General features: G+C 37.0%; 2 pseudogenes across 1 annotated transcript in view; both read right to left on the reverse strand.

Moving 5' to 3' along the window:
• The window catches only part of LOC146936851 (putative disease resistance RPP13-like protein 1 pseudogene), a 54,021-nt pseudogene extending 39,645 nt beyond the window's left edge, over positions 1-14,376 (reverse strand). Inside the window, exon 1 of the transcript XR_015030744.1 lies at positions 10,373-14,376. The product of XR_015030744.1 is annotated as a putative disease resistance RPP13-like protein 1 pseudogene (transcript). The remainder of the gene's footprint in view (positions 1-10,372) is intronic.
• LOC146936854 (putative disease resistance RPP13-like protein 1) lies at positions 39-8,382 on the reverse strand (annotated as a pseudogene).
• Positions 14,377-23,319: the final 8,943 nt, after the last annotated feature.

Raw genomic sequence — 23,319 nt, forward strand, 5'->3', positions numbered from 1 at the left:
AGCCGATTGTACACTGGTGCTATGAATTCAACGCGTGCTCAGATGAATTCAATGAGAGAAATTTTGGACCAATGTTCCTTCATTTTATACCTTTCTTCTAACAAAGGGAAAAATACGATGCTCAGACGCTTAAGAGAGTCAGGGAGGCAGTCTTCTAGTAATGACTCAAGTCTTTCACAACTCCAAATTTCAAGTGATTTCAGCGAGGAAGGAAGGAAATTTCCAGGCAATGACTCAAGTTGTTGACAATTACGTGTTGAGACATTGAGATTTCAGATGTACACAATAGTATTTTGTGATATTTTATGTTATCTTTTATTTTAATGTAGTAGTTGAAGTTACCTCTGCAGAAGTATGGTGACCCATACTTGTTGAAGTGTTTAAGACTTTGTAATCTTGGTTAGGTGACAGACTACTATGCTGTCCTGCTGTTCACTTTTTCTGTTTTTTCTATATATTGTATCAGAAGCTTTATTTTTGATGTAGAATGAAATTATCTCTAAGTTTCTGAAATTACTTTTAGTTCTTACAAATGGTATCAGAGCCTGGTTTGTTCTTAAAGGGCCTGTGATTAAAAACCCTTGCTTTCTTGACACCCAACAATTTTTCTTGATGGCTTCAAACAATATTACCCTTCCAGCACCTCCTGTATTTACAGGAAAGAAATATGAAATCTGGTCTGTGAAGATGAAGACTCATTTGAGGGCCTATGATCTTTGGGAAGTGGTGGAAACAGCTGCTGAACCACCACCTTTGCAAGAAAATCCAACTATTGCTCAAATGAGATACCACAGTGAGCAAGTTGCCAAGAGAGCTAAGGCTCTTACCATCCTTCACTCTGCTGTGAATGATGATGTTTTCATGAGAATCTCACACTTGGAGACAGCAAAGCAAGTTTGGGAAAAGCTAGAAGAAGAGTTTTTTGGGAATGAAAGAACCAAGCAGATGCAGGTTCTAAATCTCAAAAGAGAGTTTGAAGCCTTAAAGATGAATGAGGCTGAAAACATAAATGATTTCATGACGAAAGTTATGAAAGTTGTGAATCAAATCAGATTGTTGGGAGAACAATTTCTTGATAGCAGAATTGTAGAAAAAGTTTTGGTGGTTTTACCTGAAAGATTCGAATCAAAGATTTCTGCACTTGAAGAATCAAAAGATCTTTCCAAGATAACCTTAACAGAGCTTATAAATGCTCTTCAAGCTCAAGAGCAGAGAAGACTTTTGAGACAAGAGGAAGCATCAGAAACAGCTTTACAAGTCAAACACAAAGGAAAAGCCATAGCAACCAAAGGTGAAAAGAAATTTGTTGGAGAGCATTCTGGGAAAGATACAAAGAAGGAAAGATTTCCAAAATGTGGAATTTGCAAAAGAACCAGCCACAAGGAAAGTGATTGTTGGTACAAGGGAAAAACGCCACCACCATTTCAATGTAGATTTTGCAATAAAACTGGGCATATTGAGAGGTTTTGTAGGCTGAAACAGCAGCAACAAAATCATACTTCTCAAAAGGCAAATGTGACTGAAACTGAAGATAGTGAAGAACTCTTGTTCATGGCCAATACTACTAGGAGTTCGGAGGATGGAGACACATGGTTTATTGATAGTGGCTGCACACAACACATGACTAGCAAACCAGAACTGTTTTCAGAGCTCAAACCCGCTGCAGGATCTGTAAAGATTGGAAATGGACATAAAGTTGCCATCAAAGGTAGAGGAACGGTGAAAATTCACACTGCAACAGGTATTAAATACATTTCTGATGTACTTTTAGTTCCTGAACTTGATCAAAACCTGTTGAGTGTGGGCCAAATGATTGAAAAAGGCTATTGCTTGTTATTTAAAGAAGGAAGTTGTGTGGTAACTGATGTTAATGGTCATGAATTATTTGAAGTAAATATGAGAAAAAGAAGTTTTCCTGTTAACTGGAATTTAGTTTCTGAACATGAATGTAAAATGAGTAAGGCTGAACTTGATTCTAAGCTTTGGCACAAAAGATTTGGCCACTATAATTTGAAATCTATCCAGTTTGCTCAAAAGCAAGAGTTAGTCAAAGACTTGCCCAATATTCAAAATTTTTCAGAGGTGTGTGAAGGTTGTCAACTTGGTAAGCAACATAGGTTGCCTTTTCCAAGTTCAGCAACATGGAGAGCAAGTAAAAAACTTGAATTGGTTCACTCAGATGTTTGTGGACCTATGAATACTACTTCACTCAATGGAAGCAAGTATTTTATTCTTTTTATTGATGATTTTACAAGGATGACTTGGGTTTATTTTCTGAAACAGAAGTCTGAAGTTTTTTCTGTTTTTAAGAAGTTTAAGGTCTTTGTTGAAAATCAAAGTGGTTGTTTATTGAAGAAACTTAGAACTGACAACGGGAAGGAGTATACTTCTGCAGAATTCAATAAATTTTGTGATGATTTGGGTGTTGAACGTCAACTTACAGTCAGCTACTCGCCTCAACAGAATGGAGTTTCTGAAAGAAAGAATAGATTTGTCCTTGAAATGGCTAGATGCATGATTTTTGAGAAGAAATTGCCAAAGTCCTTTTGGGCAGAGGCAATAAACACTGCTGTCTATCTCCAAAATCGACTTCCTACAAAGGCTGTAGAAGGGATGACACCTATTGAGGCTTGGGGAGGCATCAAGCCGTCTATCAAGCATCTAAGAGTGTTTGGTTCTCTGTGCTACACTCACATACCAGATGTGAAAAGAAGCAAATTGGATGAAAAGGCTGAAAAAGGAATTTTAATAGGCTATAGCTCAAAGTCTAAGGGCTATAAAGTCTATGGAATTGATTCAAATAAAATTTACATTAATAGAGATGTTAAGGTGGATGAAGATGCATATTGGAATTGGGAGACCTCTCAAGTTGATAGAGGTTCAACTTTGCCTTCTCTCGAGGATACAAATGAAGATCAAGATGAAGAAGTTGATGATGACTTTGCTGTAAGAGGTACCCGACCTCTTTCAGAGATTTATCAAAGATGCAATAGTGCTGTCCTTGAACCTACCAACTTTGAAGATGCTAGTAAAGTTGAGGAATGGTACCAGGCTATGAAAGAGGAGATGGACAACATTGAAAAGAACAAGACATGGCAGCTGGTTGACAAGCCTAGAGACAAGAATGTCATAGGAGTGAAATGGGTCTATAGGGTCAAGATGAACCCAGATGGATCCATCAACAAATACAAGGCCAGACTTGTTGTCAAGGGCTATGTTCAACAATCCGGGATCGACTACACAGAAACATTTGCACCGGTAGCAAGAATGGATACTATTCGAATTCTTGTAGCATTGGCAGCACAAATGAAGCGGAAAATTTGGCATTTAGACGTCAAATCAGCATTCTTAAATGGAAACCTTGATGAAGAAATTTATGTTGCTCAACCTGCTGGTTTTTTGGTAAAAGGGAGGGAAGACAAGGTCTATAAGCTTCATAAAGCTTTATATGGGCTGAAACAGGCCCCTAGAGCTTGGTACAGCAAAATTGATAGCCACATTCTTGATCAAGGATTCAAAAGGAGTGAAAATGATGCAACTCTTTATGTAAAAAAGTTGTTGGATGGTGGTTCCTTAATTGTCTCTTTGTATGTTGATGACTTGCTAGTAACAAGCAATAATCAACAAGAAGTTCAACAACTTATGGAGGAGATGAAAAACCAGTTTGAGATGTCTAGCTTAGGGGAAATGAACTATTTTCTCGGCTTGGAAGTGCATCAATCTGAGAGTGGAATTTTTTTGAATCAAGAGAAGTATGCTCGTGAAGTTTTGAAGAAGTTTAAAATGGAAAGCTGCAAATCAGCTCCCACTCCTTTGGTGTGGAATTTGAAACTCTCAAAGGAAGATGAAGCTGAAAAAATTGATGCTTCTCGTTATAGAAGTTTGATTGGAAGTCTACTTTATCTTACTTCATCTAGACCTGATCTTATGTATGCAGCAAGCTTACTCTCAAGATTTATGCAGAGTCCTACCAAGACACATTTTGCTGCAGCAAAGAGGGTGCTTAGATACGTTAAGGGTACTACTCAATTCGGAATATGGTACAAGCCAAGTGAAAATGGAAGTTTGTTGGGCTATGTTGATAGTGATTGGGCTGGAAATATTGATGACATGAAGAGTACTACAGGCTATGCTTTTTCTTTAGGCTCTGGCATGTTCTCATGGAACTCAAGGAAACAAGAAATTGTAGCTCAATCCACGGCTGAAGCAGAGTATGTAGCTGCAGCTGCAGCAGCAAACCAAGCTATTTGGTTGAGGAAAATACTCTTTGATTTGAGAATACAACAGCCGGAAGCAACTGTGCTTTATTGTGATAGTAAATCAGCAATTGCTATTGCTGAAAATCCAGTTCAACATGGAAAAACCAAGCATATTCAAGTGAAGTACCATGCCATACGCGAGGCTGTCAAAAATCAAGAGATCAAGCTTATTCATTGTTGTTCCGACTCTCAAGTTTCTGATATATTGACTAAATCTCTTCCAAGAGCTAAGTTTGAAAAGTTTCGAGAATTGCTTGGAGTGTCCATCCAAAATCTCAAGGAGGAGTGTTGAGACATTGAGATTTCAGATGTACACAATAGTATTTTGTGATATTTTATGTTATCTTTTATTTTAATGTAGTAGTTGAAGTTACCTCTGCAGAAGTATGGTGACCCATACTTGTTGAAGTGTTTAAGACTTTGTAATCTTGGTTAGGTGACAGACTACTATGCTGTCCTGCTGTTCACTTTTTCTGTTTTTTCTATATATTGTATCAGAAGCTTTATTTTTGATGTAGAATGAAATTATCTCTAAGTTTCTGAAATTACTTTTAGTTCTTACATTACGAAAGTGAAGATTTTCGAGAGAGGAGAGGTGTTGAAGCCCATTTCCATCAAAGGTCTTCATGTTATAGAGATCACCAATATTCAGAGACACAAGGGAGATGGGTAGCAACGGCTCTTTTACCAAGGTGTTACCTATATCACCATCCTTTTCAATTACCAATCTTGAAAGAGTGGTTAGGCCTTGGAGACCCCATTCCGTTACAGACGGCGTTGTTCTTTGGGATGAAATCTCAATTGACTGTAACTTGGGAGGTAGACAAACTCCTTCACAAAATGACAACTCTCCACAATTCAAAGTTAACTGTTCAAGAGCAGTGAGCGTGTCCATCTTAAGCTTGACTTTAAACAATCCAATTGATTCATGGGATTTGATTTTAAGTGACTGGAGGCTTCATGACCGACATGAAGGACTTTCAAAAATAAAATGGAATCCAGACACCTACAATCACGTATGTCAAGTGTTTGGAGCATAGGGAAACCATCAAGTGGAAAGGATGTAAGTGCATCACAGCTACTTCGTAACCACAAATTCACAAGTGAATTGTAATTGCTTCATGTTTCAAAAGGCATGAATGATAACTTAGCACACATTCTAATACCAAGTGACTGCAATGAAATGGGTAGACCATCTGTTGGAAATGCAGTCAGAGACGTTATTTCATAGAGATCCAAGTATTGAAGACATGTGCTGCTCAGAATCAATTTTGGCACAGATAATAGTGTAGCCCATCAATATTAATTGTTTTTATTGACGACAACCAATGCAGAGTAGGTGGTGTTTCCAATAGATGTGCACAGCCTTTTATTTCAATTCCTTCTATGCAAGGAAGATGGCTAGGCAAATGTCCCCTTAGTTCATGACAATTATGTAATTCCAAAGTTCTAAGTCTAGGAAAAGCAAACTTGTTTCCTTCAAAGGGAGACCATTCCTTCCAATTTGGCATGCTGTCAAATTTTATATGCTTAAGGGCTGCAAATGGTTGGAAGGAAGAATTGGAACCTTCTTCTCCTTGGACATAATAGAACTCTGCCGATTGTCTCCAACATCCTCATACCATGTATTTCTAGGTACTTGAGAGAAGGTAGTTGCCCTAGGGGTGGAAGTGTCATGCAAAATTCACAATTATTGATGTGAAGGGACACCAGTTTAGAAAATGAAGAGTATCCCAACCAACTCAGAAAACTTGTCCCGCCAGGTTTATTGGTGGATGCAACATATCAAGAACAACTTTCACTTTTAGTGAGTCTTCACTTTGTCTTCCCCATAGCAGCTCTCTAACTCCTCAATTTTCTCTTTTCTTTTCAGGTGGACATATTTTGCCTCCGTGGCATCAACAACATTGTGCAGGTTCTTGATGACAAGTTTTCCTTGTAGATTTGGAAATTTCCTTAGCTCTTTGATACTTAACCCTACATGTTTCTTACCCACTACAAAAGGGTCAAAGTTTGAAGGTTTTCTAGTCCAACAATTTCCACAGGCAACACATTTATGTCGGTCCCACTTATATCAAGGTGACGTAAACTTAATAAATTTCCCATATGCACTGGCAAATCAGTGAGATCACCACAACCAAATAAATTCAAGGTTTGCAAATTGTAAAGCTTACAGACTGCATCAGGCAATATTTTTATTCTAGTGGAAGAGAGATCTAGATACCGCAATTGCACCAAATTGCCAATTGAATCCGGTAGCTTGGTGATGTTTGTGTAATTTGAAAGCGATAACACAGGCAGCCATTTTAGTGTTGGTATCAAATCATCAACCACCTTGATGGATAAACTATGGTGTAAACTCAAAAAGTAAATGGGTAGGAAGCTTCGCAAGCATTTGAAATTGTAGAAAGGCTTGAATTTCATGAAAATGTCATACTCTTCTTGAATATATGACAAATGACGAACCTTTTCAGAGATATCACCACATTCAAACCTGTAACAACTTTTTCCAGATACGAAAGTAACTAAGTCGTTTACAAGGTCATGCATGAAAAACAGTTTTCCACATACATTGTTATTTGATTGTTGAATTAATGATCTGGACAACAATTCAACAAAGCAGTCATCACCAAATTCCTTCGCCGATTTCCCCCCTTGAGAACAATCAAGGAAGCCTTCTGCCATCCACAAAAAAAATCAAATTCTTCCTATCAAATGGGGAATCCTTTGGAAAAATTGAACAATATGCAAAACATCTTTTCAAAGTAGAGGGAAGATATTGGTAACTCAAATGCAAGGCAGGCATAATATTATCATTTGGTAAGTCCCATACATTGCTATTCAAAATTGTAGTCCACTGCCTTTTGTCTACCCGTGAACGTAGAATACCTCTTAGTGTTTTTTAGCAGCTATTGGCAATCCGCCACACTTTCTTGCGATCTTCCTGCCAATTTCTTCAAGGGTTGTGTTTTTATTATCGTTAAATTCATCACTTTCGAATGCATTCCTTGAGAGTAAAGACCAACATTCTTCATTTGACAGGGGATTTAATTTATGAATATGAAATGTGTGTGCCACCATCTTTGCAACTTTTTGTTGGTGCGTTGTTATAATCACAGAACTTCCAGGTTTTCCATCAATGAGGGGACTTACTAGCTCATCCCATTCATTGTAATTGTCATTCCAAAGATCATCCAACACAAGCAAAAATCTTTTTTCCCGCAAGTTTTTCTTTAATTCAACATGAAGGATATCAAGATTATCACTTTCCCAGATCTTTGAAGCAGCATATGTTGTTTTTCTAACAACAGATTCAAGAGAGACTTTGTTACTCTCACAACATCAAAATCTTCTGATACACAAACCCATGATTTGAGATCAAAATATTGTTCAACCTTTTCATCATTATAAACATGTTGTGCAAGGGTCGTTCTGCCGACACCTCCCATGCCCAAAATTCCAACAACACCTAAATTATTATTTCTACTGGTGTCAATGTCTGATACCAGCATATTGATGAGTCTATCTTTATCATCATTCCTACCCACCATGACAGATTCATTTACTAATTAACTTGAAGTAGTTCTACGAGAAACCCTACCACTTGCAGTTCTTTGCAAGCCAAGTGTATCTTTCTGCCTGACAAAAGTTTGCAGCCTTTTACAAATCTTCTCCATTTCAGAATTGATCACTCCATTTGAGTTTGTAGTTGAAAGAAAGTTCCGAAACTTATCTTTAAAGTGTTCCTCCGCTTGTTTTTCCTCCACCTTGCATCGCAATGCATTGTAGCTGATCTGATTTAGCAAATCCGCATCATCAAAGATTGCATCTTTTAACCGATCCAACCATTGTTTGATTTTTGGTTTGAGGATCTGCTTGTCCTCTGCATCATCCAGTACAACCTCAAGAGCAAGTATAGTTGTTTCCATCTCTTCCATCAATGATTCATTCAAATTTGAGTTTGTGATATAATCACGAAATTCGGTTGAAGTTAGTTTGTCCATTAAGGTTTGAACAGAAGCAGACAGAAATGTACCTCCAACGAAAGCTGCGGCCATCTCTGATTGATAGAGTAAAGCAGCAAGGAAAAAATTTGTAAACGAAATTTTGAAGGAAATTAAGAGCTATGAAGATTGAAGGATAGAAATAATTGAAAGTAAAGAGCAAAGACTCATATGTGAATGAATTGATAACAGTGCTGCTATTGGATGGTTGGCAGTGCTCATTAATGATTTATGGACAGATTTGAGAATATTACAATGCGTAGTACATTCTAATCTTGCTTGTGCAGATTATGTAGGATATACAGACATACAAATGATAAGAAAATACAGATTGAGTAACTAAGTAAGTCTTCTCTTGTGGCAATGACAACCATTTCACTCCTCTCAAACATTTTTACAGGAAGAATCATTACAATAACATGGCCCACTTTTGTTTTCAATTCATCAAGTGAGCTTATTTTCATCACTTTGGCCTCTCCTGAAAAGAAGAAAATCTGTACACGTTCGTTAAGATAATTCAACAGTTGGATCGATAAAATAAACATATATAGAGTAACATAATGGAGTATTTACAAGACTTACAGAGTGAGTGGAGGATCGCGGCCATCCGCACCTACATTCTTACAGGATTTATGATTACCGTCAAAGCGAACATTCCGAAGAGAGAGGATCCTTTAAGGGCATCTCAACAATTGATCATTCTGGTTTCATTATTTTGATATATAAGGACACCTAGATTGTGTGGTGTGTGACAAGTTGCCAACAGTAAAGGATAAGTAACAAGTTACTTCAAATCAAACTGTTCTCTGTCTCACTTTAAATTCAATCCTTTGATCTTTATGAAAATACAAACTTCTTATGCTTTAAGCACAGTTTAGTAGAATATATTTCTGGTCATTCATACAAATTATGAGCTATTAATCAAAATGTTTACAGTACTATAATACAGTAGATTAAGCTAATGAAGAAAAGGGTTGTGAAGCATCTTAACACACTTATTATTACTTTGAGGGCTGCAGAGGTTGTAAGGTCCATTTACTTAGAAGATCAAATATTCATTCAGATCATTCTTTCAGATGGAACATATACACTTTCTCGTGCATAGAGAAATGAAATGAAACTGAATCTTAAGGATCAACTATATGATTTTGAAGAAATGAAACTGTTTATTTATGTTCTATATGTTGCAGAGAAGAAGTTGCATTTACTTCCATAGTTGTGTATGAACACATGTTTACTTCAGCAAATGTTTATAGAATATGAATATTTAGAACCAATAACAACTATATTAATTCAACAAATGCATGGTTTAATCATATGAGCATTCTCTTAAAGTTACAAATTACAAATATTACAAACCCTGCTGCCTTGTACTTTGTCCGACCGGATCATGCAGGTTATTAGGAAACATTCAAATGATAATAAAATGCAAACTGACTATTAGCAGCTAAGTAAATTAAATCTTGTGGCAATCAATGGCAACCATGCATTTGGCTTCAATTCCCCATAAAAAATCAAAGAAGCATTTTTCATCAATTCATCAAGTGAGCTGATTATCATCCACATCGGCCTTTGATCTCCTGAAAAGATGAAATAAGCATTCTCCTTTGATTAGCTCCAAAGACATGATTGTTCAATTTTTATTGTTGTAGAAAATGTTCTTGACACTATTCCATTTAGATTATTACAATTTACAAAACATAATGAGTTATTCCCGCTGAATTTCTCAGTTGTAATATTCCAAATATAACAGTAAAAGATTGATTTTTGCTATGATTCAACAAATGTGCATAAGATTTTGATATTACAGACCAAAGATAGTTTTATAAGCCCAGAAATTAAAAAGAAACCAGTTTTCCAACACGACTTATGCCCAAAAAAGTTGTAGTTCTATATCAAACTTCAGGGAATAAAAAAATATTATGTGCAAAAAGTATACAAAATATTGAATTATGAGAAATCGCCAATTAAAAACTCAACCACAAGAATTTGTCCTTAAAAAAAATAAATACGTAGCAGAGATTAATCAGTTTCCAATATGAAAATATTTTGAGATGTCTTTGGATTGTTATCACAATTAATGACTAGAGAGGTAAAATAAAAACGTACCTGAAACGGAACACAACTTGTCTATCATATTGTGACCTGGTCATCTATATGTATGACTGGGATGTGAGCAATTTTGGACCAATGTTCCATCCTTTTATACCTTTCTTCTAACAATGGGCATCTTAAGAGAGTCAGGGAGGCTGTCTTCTGGTAATGACTTAAGCTTTTCACATTTCCTCAATTGAAGTGATTTCAGCGAGGAAGGGAGGCAGTTTTCTGGCAATGTCTCAAGTTGTTCACAATCCCAAAAACAGAGACTTTGGAGAGAGGAGAGGTGTCGAAGCCCATTTCCATCAAAGGACTTCATTTCATAGAGATCATAGATACTCAGAGACACAAGGGAGATGGGTAGCAACGACTCCTTCATCAAGATGTTAACTATATCATCACCCTTTCCAATAGTCAAGTCGGAAAGAGCTGTCAAATATTGGAGATCCCATTCCGTAACCGACGGTGTTGTTTTTCGGGTAGAAATAACAATTGATTGTAATTTGGAAGGTAGACAAACTCCTTCACAAAATGACAACTTTTGACATTCCAGTCCCAACGCTTCAAGAGCTGTGAGCATGTCCATCTTAAGCTTGACTTCAAATAATTCAATTGAATCATCGGAATTGATCGTAAGGTCTTTGAGTCTCGACGACTGACGTGAAGGACTTTCTAAAATATAAATGGAATCCAGATTCCTACACTCACTTATCCAAAGTGATTGGAGCGCAGGGAAACCATCAAGTGGGAAGGATGTGAGTGCATCACAACTATTTGATATAATAAGAGTCACAAGTGATGAGTAATTGCTCCACGTTTCATGAGGTAGGAAGGATAAATTCTTACAATATTGAATATAAAGTGATTGCAATGAAGTGGGTAGACCACTTGAGGGAAATGCAGTGAGAGATGAAAGATTATCGAGTTGCAAGTGTGTAAGACAAGTGCTTCTCAAAATTAATTTTGGCACAACTAATAGCTTAAAACACTCGTCAATCACTACATTTTGCATCATACACGGAGAATCACTCTCAAGCAATGACATTTGGGTCATCTCATCAAGCCCATTGATATTCAACTTTTTTATTGTAGACAACCAATTGAAAGTAGATGATGTTTCCAATAGAGGAGAACAATCTGATATTGCAATTTCTTCTATGCAAGGAAGATGTCTAGGCAAATGTCCCCTTAGTTTTGGACAAACATGTAACTCCATAGCTCTAAGTCTAGGAAAAGCAAATTTTATGCCTTCAAAGGGAATCCATTCATTCCAATTTGGCATGTTGACGAATTTTATACGCTCAAGGGATGGAAACGGTTGGAAGGAAGAATTGGAGCCTTCTTCAATCTGGGCATAATAGAACTCCGGGCCAATTGTCTCCAACATCTTCATACCCCATATTTCTAGGTCCTTGAGAGAAGGTAACTGCCCAAGGGGTGGAAGTATCACACAATATTCACAATTACTGATACAGAGGGATACCATGTTAGAAAATGAAGAATTTCCCAACCAACACGGAAAGCTTGTTCCACCATACAAGCAAATATTCAGGCTCTTCAGATTTATTGGTGGTTGCAACATACCAAGAACAACTTTCACTTTTTGCGAGTCTTCACTTTGTTTTCCCCATATCAGCTCTAACTTCTCAATCTTCTCTTTGCTTTTCAGGTTGGCATCTTGTGCCTCTCTGGCATCAACAACATTATCCAGGTTCTTGATGGTAAGTTTTCCCTGTAGGTTTGGGAATTTCCTTAGCTCTTTGATACTTAACCCTGTGTGGCGCTTACCAACTAAAAAAAGTGGAAGAGTTTGAAGGTTTTCTAGTCCCCCAATTTCCACAGGCAACTCACTTATGTTAGTCCCACTTATATCAAGGTGCCGTAAGCTGACTAAATTTCCAATATGTACTGGAAATTCAGTGAGACTGTTACATTCTGATAAAATCAAGGTCTGCAAATTGTAAAGGTTACATGTTGTATCAGGCAAGCTTTTGATTCTAGTGAAAGAGATATCTAGATACCGCAATTGCACTAAATTGCCAATTGTATCTGGTAGTTTGGTGATGTTTACATACTTTGATAGAGATAACACACGCAACCTTTTTTGTGATGGTAGCAAATCATCAACCACCTTTAAGGATAAGAAATTGTATAAGTACGGCGTAGAGTAAGTGGATAGGAAGCTTCGCAGGCATTTGAAGTTTTTTAATTTCTCAAACTTCATGAAAATGTCATAGTCTTCTTGGTTATATGAGAAGTGACGAACATTTTCAGGCATGTCACCACATTCAAGCCTGCAACAAATTTTTCCTGATACAAATGTAGCTAAATCATTGATAAGGTCATGCATCACAAACTTTTTGCCATGAGCATCATCGCTTGATTGTTGAATTAAAGATCTCGATAACAATTCAGCAAAACAATCATCACCTAATTCCTCCAACTTTTTCCCCCCTTGAGAACAATCAAGGAAGCCTTCTGCCATCCACAACAAAACCAATTGCTTCCTATCGAGTGGGCAATCCTTTGGAAAAATTGAACAATATGCAAAACATCTTTTCAAATGAGAGGGAAGATATTGATAACTCAAATGCAATGCAGGAAGAATATCATCATTTCGCAAGTTCCATGTGTTGCTGTTCAAAATTGAAGTCCACTCTGTTATGTCTACCTTTGAACGTAGAAGTCCTCCTAGTGTTTTAGCAGCTATTGGCAGTCCTCCACACTTTCTTGCAATCTTCTTGCCTGTTTCTTCAAGGGCTGTATTTGTACTATGAAACTCATCACTTCCCAATGCATAGTTTGAGAGTAAAGACCAACAATCTTCATTTGATAGAGGTTCTAAATTATGTACAGCAAATGCGCGTGCCATCTTTGTAACTTTTTGTTGGCGCGTTGTTATAATCACCATGCTTCCAGGTTTTCCATTAATGAAGGGACTTACTAGCTCATCCCAATCAATACAATTGTCATTCCACAAATCATCCAACACAAACAAAAATCTTTTCTCCCTCGAGATTTTCTTTAACTCAACTCGAAGGACATCAAGATTCTTGCCATCCCAAGTTCTTGAAGTTACAGATTCAAGGAGAGACTTGGTTACTCTCATAATATCAAAATCCTCAGAAACACAAACCCACGCCCTCAAGTCAAAATGTTGTTGAACTTCTTTATCATTGTAAACAAGTTGGGCAAGGGTAGTTTTTCCTAAACCTCCCATGCCCAAAATTGCAACAACACCTATATTATTATGGGTTTTGTCTCTCTGTGATAGCAACATGTTCATTATTGTCTCTTTGTCATCCTTCCTACCCACCATGACAGATTCATTTACCACTGAACTTGAAGGTGTTCTACTTGAAACTCTAGTGCTTTTAGTTTGCAAACCAAGTATATCTTTATTATGTGCAAACAATTGCAACCTTTCACACATGATCTTCATTTGAGAATTGATCTCTCTGTAGAAGCTATTAAAAGGAGATGAAAGAAAGTTGAACACCTGATTAGTTTTGTTTTGAGATCATGTATTCTTCACCTTGCATCGAAGGGAATCATAACTGATTTCGTTGAGCAAGTCCTCAGCATCAAAGACAACATCTTTCAAGTTATCAAGCCACTGTTTGACATGGGGATTGCTGATCTGCTTCTCCTCTGCATCATCTAGTACAGCCTGAAGATTGAGCATGGTTGTTTGTAACTGCCTCAAGAGTGAGACATTCAGCTTAGTGTTTTTGATGTAATCAAGAAACTCTGTTGAAGCAAGTTTCTCAACTAAGGTCTGAACAGTTGCAGAGAGAAAAGCTCCTCCTATCATAGTTGCAGCCATCTTTTGTTGATATTGTTAAAGCAAACCAGCAACTAAGGTATGAAACTTGTAGATAATAGTATGGAATTTTGATGGAAATGAAGATCTATGAAAGATTAAGGGATAGCAGTAAGGAGCAAAGAGTCAAAGAAGACTTGTTTGTGAATGAATGGATAACACTAACAGTGCTGTTTTTGAATGGTTTGGAAGTCCATTATAGTAAAGGTAAACTCAAGAAGACTTATCTGTATGTGAATTAATGGATAACAGTGCTGTTTTTCAATGGTTAGGAAAGAAACAAAATTTGAAAGCAAAGCTCAGCAGTGGTAATATTGGACCCACATTTCTCACAAAATAATTCATACAATGAAAAAGGAAAAATTGCACAGCCAATAAAACCATCGGAATCTTTCTTATAATTGATACTTTATATACATTTTTACTTTAGGAAAGTGTTTCAAATATGCAATTTCTAGTTAGATTCCTCTCGTATGCTAAAAACAAATATATCGTATTGTCATTTTTCTTATCACCTGTGTTAAAAATATGTACACAACTGTATCAAAAAAAAAAAAAAATGTACACAAAATATAGCATATTGATAACCTTTCTAAATGTGATAACTGATGAGCATATCATTGCTAAAAAATATAGCATCTACTAAATGAAGGTTTGAATGTAAATGATATTTCAAAACACACACTTTCTAAGAAAATATGATATTATTGCATGGGCCCAAAACAAACACATGACACAACCTCAGTCAAATATAGTTTCAGAGAAAAATAATGTTGTGAATTGTTGTTATTTGAGGCCACTTCTTTCAATTATTTCCTATAATATCTTTTAAATATTTTGATATGATATTTATTAAAGATATTTGAAAATTAATATGTTACCACAAGTAACAGATAAGTGATGATTTATAAAGTAAAGCAGGGAAAGGGGAAAAAAAACTGTAAATGAAGTTGCATGTAAGGAGGAAAGAAAGTTAAGAGCAATGAAGATTCAAGTAGTAATTGCAATTAAGTCAAGAAGACTTGGCTTGTGCATATAGTTAAGAGTCAAGAAGACTCACGTCTGAATACTAATAACTAATAATAGTACTTGTTTGTTGGCTCAATAATGGTTTATGTAACTACATCTGACAAAATAATAAATATATACAAAGAAATGTGGCACACATAAAATGCAACTTGCATCTTTAAAGTTTCAACCGTGTACTATTTCGATATCTTTTTCTGAAGTAGTAGTTGGGCCGGACAACATACATATCGATGTGTGGAAAAGTCTTGACAATAGAGGAATTGTGTGGCTCACAAAAAATTTTAACGAGATTATGAGGACGAAGAAAATGCCAGACGAGTGGAGAAGAAGCACTCTAATTCCAATCTATAAGAACAAGGGGGATATACAGAATTGCGCAAATTATAGGGGAATTAAGCTAATGAGTCATACCATGAAGTTATGGAAAAGGTGATTAAATGAAGACTAAGAAAAGAGACTCGAGTTACGAATAACCAATTTGGTTTTATGTCAGGGAGGTCGACTATGGAAGCGATCTACTTACTAAGACGTGTGATCAAGCGTTATCATACGGATAAAAAAGACTTACACTTAGTTTTCATTGATTTGGAGAAGGCGTATGATAGAGTGCCTAGAGTGATTTTGTGGAAAGCCCTGGAGACAAAAGGAGTTAGGATTGCCTATATTAGAGCTATCAAGGATATGTATGAGGGAGGTTCGACTAGTGTGAGGACGCAGGATGGGGCTACCGAAGATTTTCCCATAACCATAGGATTGCACCAAGGGTCAACCCTAAATCCTTATCTTTTTACTTTAGTTTTGGATGTACTGACGGAACGCATCCAAGAGTTAGCACCGAGATGTATGCTTTTTGCATATGATGTAGTCTTGCTAGGTGAGTTGAGGGAGGAATTGAACGGGAGGCTAGAGATTTGGAGGCAAGCCTTAGAAGCGTATGGTTTCCGCATGAGTAGAAGTATGACAGAGTATATGGAATGTAACTTCAGCAAAAGGATATGTAGGTCTACCTTGGAGGTGAAAGTTGGAGATCATACCATACCCCAAGTTACATGGTTTAAATATCTTGGGTCCGTAGTACAAAATGTCGGAGAAATAGAATCAAATGTAACTCATCATATTCATGTTGGATGGTTGAAATGGAGAAAAGCCTCGGGGGTTTTATGCGATAAGAAAGTACCACTTAAGTAGAAAGGAAAGTTCTATCGGACAGCAGTCAGACCAACGATTTTGTTTGGAACAGTGTTGGGCGGTTAAGAGCCAACATGAGAATCAAGTAAGTGTAGAGGAGATGAGGATGTTGCGTTGGATGAGTGGTAAGGCTAGAATGGATAAGATTAGAAATGACACCATTAGAGAGAGTGGAGGTAGCACCTATAGTAGAAAAGTTGGTAGAAAATAGACTTAGATGGTTTGGACATGTAAAGAGAAGACCCGTAGATGCCGTCGTAAGAAGAGTAGATCAAATGGAGGAGAGTCAGGTTAAAAGAGGTAGAGGGAGACCTAGGAAAACTATTACAAAAACCATTAGAAAGGATTTAGAGGTAAACGAGTTGGATCCAAATATGATGTATGATAAAACACTATGACGCAATTTGATACATGTAGCCGACCCCACTTAGTGAGATAAGGCTTGTTTGTTGTTGTTGTAGTACAATTCTCCTTGTCTTCTCTGTTAAAATAAAACATAAGTATAGATCACTTTGATAAATGGTTCATAGTAGACCATTATTTTAAAACCATTTGAAACTCTAAACACTAATGTCTTCTTTGTCGTATTAATTGCGGTTAATTTATTCATTATTAATCGTCTAATCAACTGAATTAATCACAATTTTGAAACGTGATTAACCATATATCATGTGGGCGTACGAAAAATGATCTCCATTTGTCATTATTGTAATTGATATTAATGGATGAGCCCAAAACAAAGACTTGACATAACTACCACAATGACATAGATATTGTTCAATAAACCCTTCAAACTATTCACATTTTCTAGAGAGAAAATAAACTAATCAGACGCTATGACTTGATCGGATTTTACACAAAAAAAAAAAAAAACATGGTCAGAGGTTACGACCTAATCGGTTGAGAGACCTTTGAGCGATCTAAGAGGCCTATTGAACAACCATCCAATGACAGAGCGAAATAGGGTGTCCAATAATAATCATAATTTTGTGAATAGTTATTTGAGTAGGGCCACTTCTTTCAATTATTTCCTGTAATATCTTTTAAATATTTTTTTTATGATAGTTTTTAAAGATATTTGAAAATTAATATATTACCACAAGTACCAGATAAGTGATGATCTGTAAAGTAAAGCAGGGAAAGGAAAAAAAATTGTCAATGAAATTGCATGTAAGGAGGAAAGAAAGTTAAGAGCAATGAAGATTCAAGGATATAGTAGTCAAGAAGACTCAAGACTTAGCTTGTGCATATAGTTAAGAGTCAAGAAGACTCACATGTAAATGAATAGTAATAGTAATAACTAATAATAGTTTGTTGGCTCAATAATGGTCTATGGAACTGCGTCTAACAAAAATAAATAAACAAAATAATGTTGCACACATAAATTGCAACTTGCATCTTTGAAGTTTCTTTGAAGTACCATTTCGATAGATATTTTCTGAAGCTGAAGAGTACAACTCCCCTTATCCTTGCTGTTAAAATCAAATATATTTTTTCTGAAGACTTAACACAACCACCACAATCACACGATGATTGTTCAATTAACTCTTCAAACTATTCACATTTTCTGGAGAGAAAATAAACCAATCGGAACTACGACCCGAAAAGATTTTAACAGCTATCAGAGGTTACGACCTGATCGGTTGAGAGACCTTTGAGCAATCCAAGGGACCTATTGAACTACTATCCGATGACATAGTCAAATATGGTCTCCAATAATAATAATAATTTTGTGAATAGTTATTTGAGTATGGCCACTTCTTTCGATTATTTGCGGTGCATATCTTCAAATGATCATATTTGAAAATTGAAAAAGTTTAGAACAGTATTTTTTTTTTACAAAAAGTTTAAAACAATATGTTTGTACATGTAACAAATAATTGATTAATTGTACGGATGTTCACATAAGAAAAGAAAATGAAATTCTGCTGTGGAAGCAAGACATTAATATTTTGATGTGTAATTTGCTCTTGAAATTTCAGTTTTTGCTTCAACCATCTAAACAAAAAATTAGGGAAAAGCATTTCTTGAGGATTTTATGTGATATAAAACCTAATGAAGCATATCATACGAGGTACTGATTGCATATTGGAAGCATGCTGAATGTAGGTATTGATTATGGCTTGAATATACTTTTGAAACAATATATACATTTTCGTTAAGATAATTCAACAGTTGAATCGATATAATTAAATTCTATAGAGCTATGAAACGGAGCAACTGACGAGTTACTCATAGAGTGAATGGAGGATCGCGACCATACCCCCTACATGATTATAGGGTTTATGATTACCTTCAAAGCAAACATTCCAAAGAGAGAGGATCCTTTAAGAGAACGGTCGACATAAGATGACATGTCATGAGCTGTGTTGCTGATAAACAATCCATACAAGAACATTCCAAAAATCAACATAACATCTGCAGCAGCAAGATTCATTTATTTTATTGTCATAAAGAAGGCTATATGTAAGTAAAAACTAAATCTTATCAGAAATTTGGACAGAAACCGAAGTAAAGTTAAAACTTCCAAATGAAAACAGAAAAAGAAAAAAAGCTATTTTCATGTTCTTTGTTTGGAAACATGCAGGTAAGATATGATCTAGAATGTTATTTGTCATGATGGTGGAGAATAATATCCTTACCAATTGCTTCGACCAGACGCAGAACCATCTTTCCAGTGTGAACTCCTTTGACACAGCTTGACAAATAGACTTTGTAGGCTGAAACACAGCCCCAAAATGATATATATATATTTAGTCAAATATATGTAGGATTATTTATGACATGAATAAGTTTATTAATATGACACTAGCTGTATTATTTCAACAATACTTATCAGAAAACAATCTTAAGCAAAAGTAAAATTATCACAAAGGGGATTTAATAACAGAAAATAAGAAAAATCAATTCATAGTTCATATCATTATTAACAAGTCACTAGTACTACTACAAAATAACTATGCAAAAGAGGGAATGAATGCTCTCATGTTAAAATTTTACATTACCTTTTCATGTGATTTTAACAAAACTTTGCTAGGAAACCATTGTTGGAGGCTCTCCAATGGAGATGATTCCCTTCTAGAAAAGGTGTTAAAGAGCAGGTACTATCCTAGAGGTACGTTCTTGGAGGCAAAGGCCGGATATCAACCAAGCTATGGGTGGAGAAGCATTATCAGCGCAAGAGAGGTGGATGAGAAAGGTGGGAGATGGATAGTTGGAGATGGTAAAAGCATCATAATTTGGAAGGATGCCTGGATGCCAAACCTCGAATTTTGACATCAAAGAGCGATAACTGTACTTTGAGGGATGAAGCCTTGGTGGAAGAACTTCTGGATCCAGATACTAGACAATGGAATAGGACCTTAATTTATAACATTTTCAATCAGCGGGAGGCGCTAAAAATTGTAAGTACTCCTATATCCCAATCCCTTCCAAAAGACAAGATTTACTGGCACTGGGAGAGAAATGGTTGCTACACCTGTCAGATCAGCATACGACTTATTGAACAAAATAAGAGAAAATCTCCAGCCCGGAGCATCCCATCACAGGAACGAAAGACTATGGAAAGAAATTCGGAAAGCACCAATCCCCAACAAGACAAAAACTTCATGTGGCGCTTGGCAAAGAACATTCTCCCAACTAGACACAACCTACAGAGGAAAAGTATTGTTCTAGAAACCTCCTGCCCTCTATCCCATTCTGAAGCCGAGACTATGGAACATTTATTCATGAACTGTAATTTGTCCAAACTAGCTCTGTTTGCATCCCTTTAATATGGACCTGCATAGCTGGTTGTTAGATTGGCTATCTTGTTCTGATAAGGATGACTCGTCGTAGTTGTTCTGCACTATCCACTGGAAGCTTTGGTACGCTAGAAATCAAGCTGTTTTTAATGCAGCCACTACAGACCCCATTAATTTAGCTCACACAACTGTTCAGTTTATTCAGGAGTTCAATGCAGCTAATGTCATGCAAAGGCCTCAACCACCCCGCCAAAGGAGGGACAATGATCGCACGTTCGCCAGGATGTATCCCATCATATGTTTGCGGATGCTGGATGTTTTTCAAACGGACAAACAGGATGGGGGCTGATTCTGCGAAGCACTAGGAGTGAGATGGGTGCTTCAAGAGGCAGTGAGGTTAGGCATCCAAAACTTGAAGCTCTCCTGTGATGCTCTCATTGTGGTGAATTGTGTCAACAGAGCTGGTGTAGTAGCATTAGCATTCATTGAACCTGTCATTGTTGATTGTTGGAATTTAATAGATCAAATCCCATTTGTAACGGTTACTCATGTTAGTAGAGAGCTGGCAGGGGAATTCCGTGTTAGTAGACCTCCTATTAAAAAGGTGTATGTGAGGAATAAGTTTAAAAGCCCAATCAATTAGGCCCAATTGAGGTGGCTAGTTTTGCTTTAAATAGAATAAGAGTGACATTTTACTGTCATCGGTTGTTTTATGGTTTGGGTTTGGTTTGGGAGATTCTAGGCTCTCTAAGTCCTAGAGGTTGATTAATTTCCAGCAGTTACATTTTGTAATCTCCATCAGTTTCCTTTTCTTTAATTATAATAAATATCTCTGGGCTGTTCAACAGAGAACAAGAAATATAGTAACCTCCTCAATATACCCTTTTCATATTCTACCTTATTATTCTATAGTCTATCACTGGTATCAGAAAATCGATCCTTTCCCCCTGTGCATGGTCCAAACACGATCTCAAATGGAAGCAAGATTGGAATTTCTGGAACGAGCATATGAGGATTACAGAGCCACTCGTGATGAGGTAAAAAACTTGCGACAACAACTGGAAGTGCAACAGGATGAAGCACAACGCAGAGTGGAAGAATTAATGGAAATTGTTAACGGTTTGTCAATACGCCGTGAACAGGGATCGTCGCAGCAGATTCACAATCCAGAGGACAAATGGAGGAAGTTAACAATTCCAATTTTGGAAGGAGACGATGCTTTTGGCTGGACAAGTCGTGTGGAGCGCTACTTTGAATTGCGACATGTAACTGAAGCCGAGAAAATTCAGGCAGCCATGGTAGCTATGGAAGGAAAAGCATTGACGTGGTACCAGGCAGCACTTCTTAAAAGGTTCCAACCTTCTATGCTCCAAACTCCTTATGAATTGTTGTTGAGTTTGAAACAATCAGGGTCCGTGGAGGAGTATCGTGCGTAATTTGAATTGTACGCCGGTCCATTACGTGCTGCAGAACCAGAATATCTCAAGGGGATTTTTCTGAATGGCCTCAAAGAGGCTGTGAAGGCGGAATTAAAATTACACCCGGTCTCTACCTTGCCGGAACTGATGGATTTTGCTCAACGCATTGATGAGAAAAACACTCTATTGAACCCAAGCAATTCTCATGCCCCAAAAACAGGAAGTTTCACGAGGAACTTCCCTTCTAACCGTACAGTAACAGTGGATGCGAATAAGAGTTCATTTGCTAGACCATCCATCACTTCTGCTGCCACCGCTGATGCTAATACAACATCTCAATCAGCACCTTTTCGTGGTCGAGTATTTAAGAAACTAACTGATGCAGAGTTGCAGGACAAGCAAGCTAAGGGTTTGTGTTATCGCTGTGATGAAAAATTCTCACCAGGTCATAGGTGTGCAAACAAGCACTTGCATGTACTCATTTTGGAAGGGGATGAGGACGAGGCTGACACGGCTGACCAGAAATTGGAATCTGAAAGTGATATTAATTCTCTTCAATTATCTATGTTTAGCATGTCTGGTCTTACTTCTAAGAAAACAATCAAATTATGGGGGGATTTGCTGAACCATAAAGTGCTGGTGTTGGTGGATTGTGGGGCTTCTCACAACTTTATTTCCTCGGTTTTGGTACAGAATTTGGACTTGCAGTTTAAACCAAATTCTTCTTTCACAGTTGAGGTGGGTGATGGAAGGAAGATTCCTTGTCTAGGGGTGTGCTCACAGTTGACTATCACTCTTCAGGGATTGCAGGTTCAACAAGATTTTTATGTATTTGATTTGGGTAATGTGGATATTGTACTAGGCATGGAATGGTTAGCTCAACTTGGCGAGGTTCGTGCCAATTTTGGCGATTTAATTCTCAAAGTTCCAACTTCATTTGGTTTTCATGTTTTGCAAGGGGATCCAACTTTGTCAAGAGCACCAGCTTCTCTCAAAACCATGTACAAAGCATTGCAAGCTTCAGGTGACGGTTATTTATTGCAAGTTGAGGCGGTTTCTGCCGTATCTGACCAACACAACACTGTTCCCACGTGGTTAACAGCAGTTCTGAACGATTTTCAGATTGTTTTTAAGGAAATTCAAGGGCTGCCACCGTCAAGAACGCATGACCATGCCATTGTCTTACAGGAGGGTGCTGCAATTCCAAATTTACGTCCTTACAGGTACCCTCATTACCAAAAGAATGAAATTGAAAGGCTAGTGACTGATATGCTTAAGTCTGGGATTATTCGGCCTAGTGTCAGTCCATTTTCAAGTCCTATCATACTTGTTAAGAAGAAAGATGGGGGTTGGAGATTTTGTGTTGATTATAGAGCTTTGAACAAGATCACTATTCCTAACAAGTTTCCTATTCCGATTATTGATGAGTTATTGGATGAATTGGGAGGAGCAACCGTATTTTCTAAATTGGACCTGAAATCAGGTTATCACCAAATTCGGATGAAGGACGACGACATTCCAAAAACTGCTTTCCGCACTCACGAGGGTCACTATGAATTTATTGTAATGCCTTTTGGTCTTACTAATTCCCCTTCTACCTTTCAAGCTTTGATGAATGAGGTATTGCGTCCTTATTTACGTAAATTTGCTTTGGTTTTCTTTGATGATATATTGGTGTATAGCAAGGATGTAGAGGACCACAAACACCACCTCAGGGCTGTCTTGGCTTTGCTTAAAGAGCATCAGTTAGTAGCCAAC

The sequence above is a fragment of the Medicago sativa genome, chromosome 3, assembly GCF_051527215.1.
Source record: "Medicago sativa cultivar Bolivia chromosome 3, Bolivia_mono, whole genome shotgun sequence".
NCBI classification, from domain to species: Eukaryota; Viridiplantae; Streptophyta; class Magnoliopsida; order Fabales; family Fabaceae; genus Medicago; species Medicago sativa.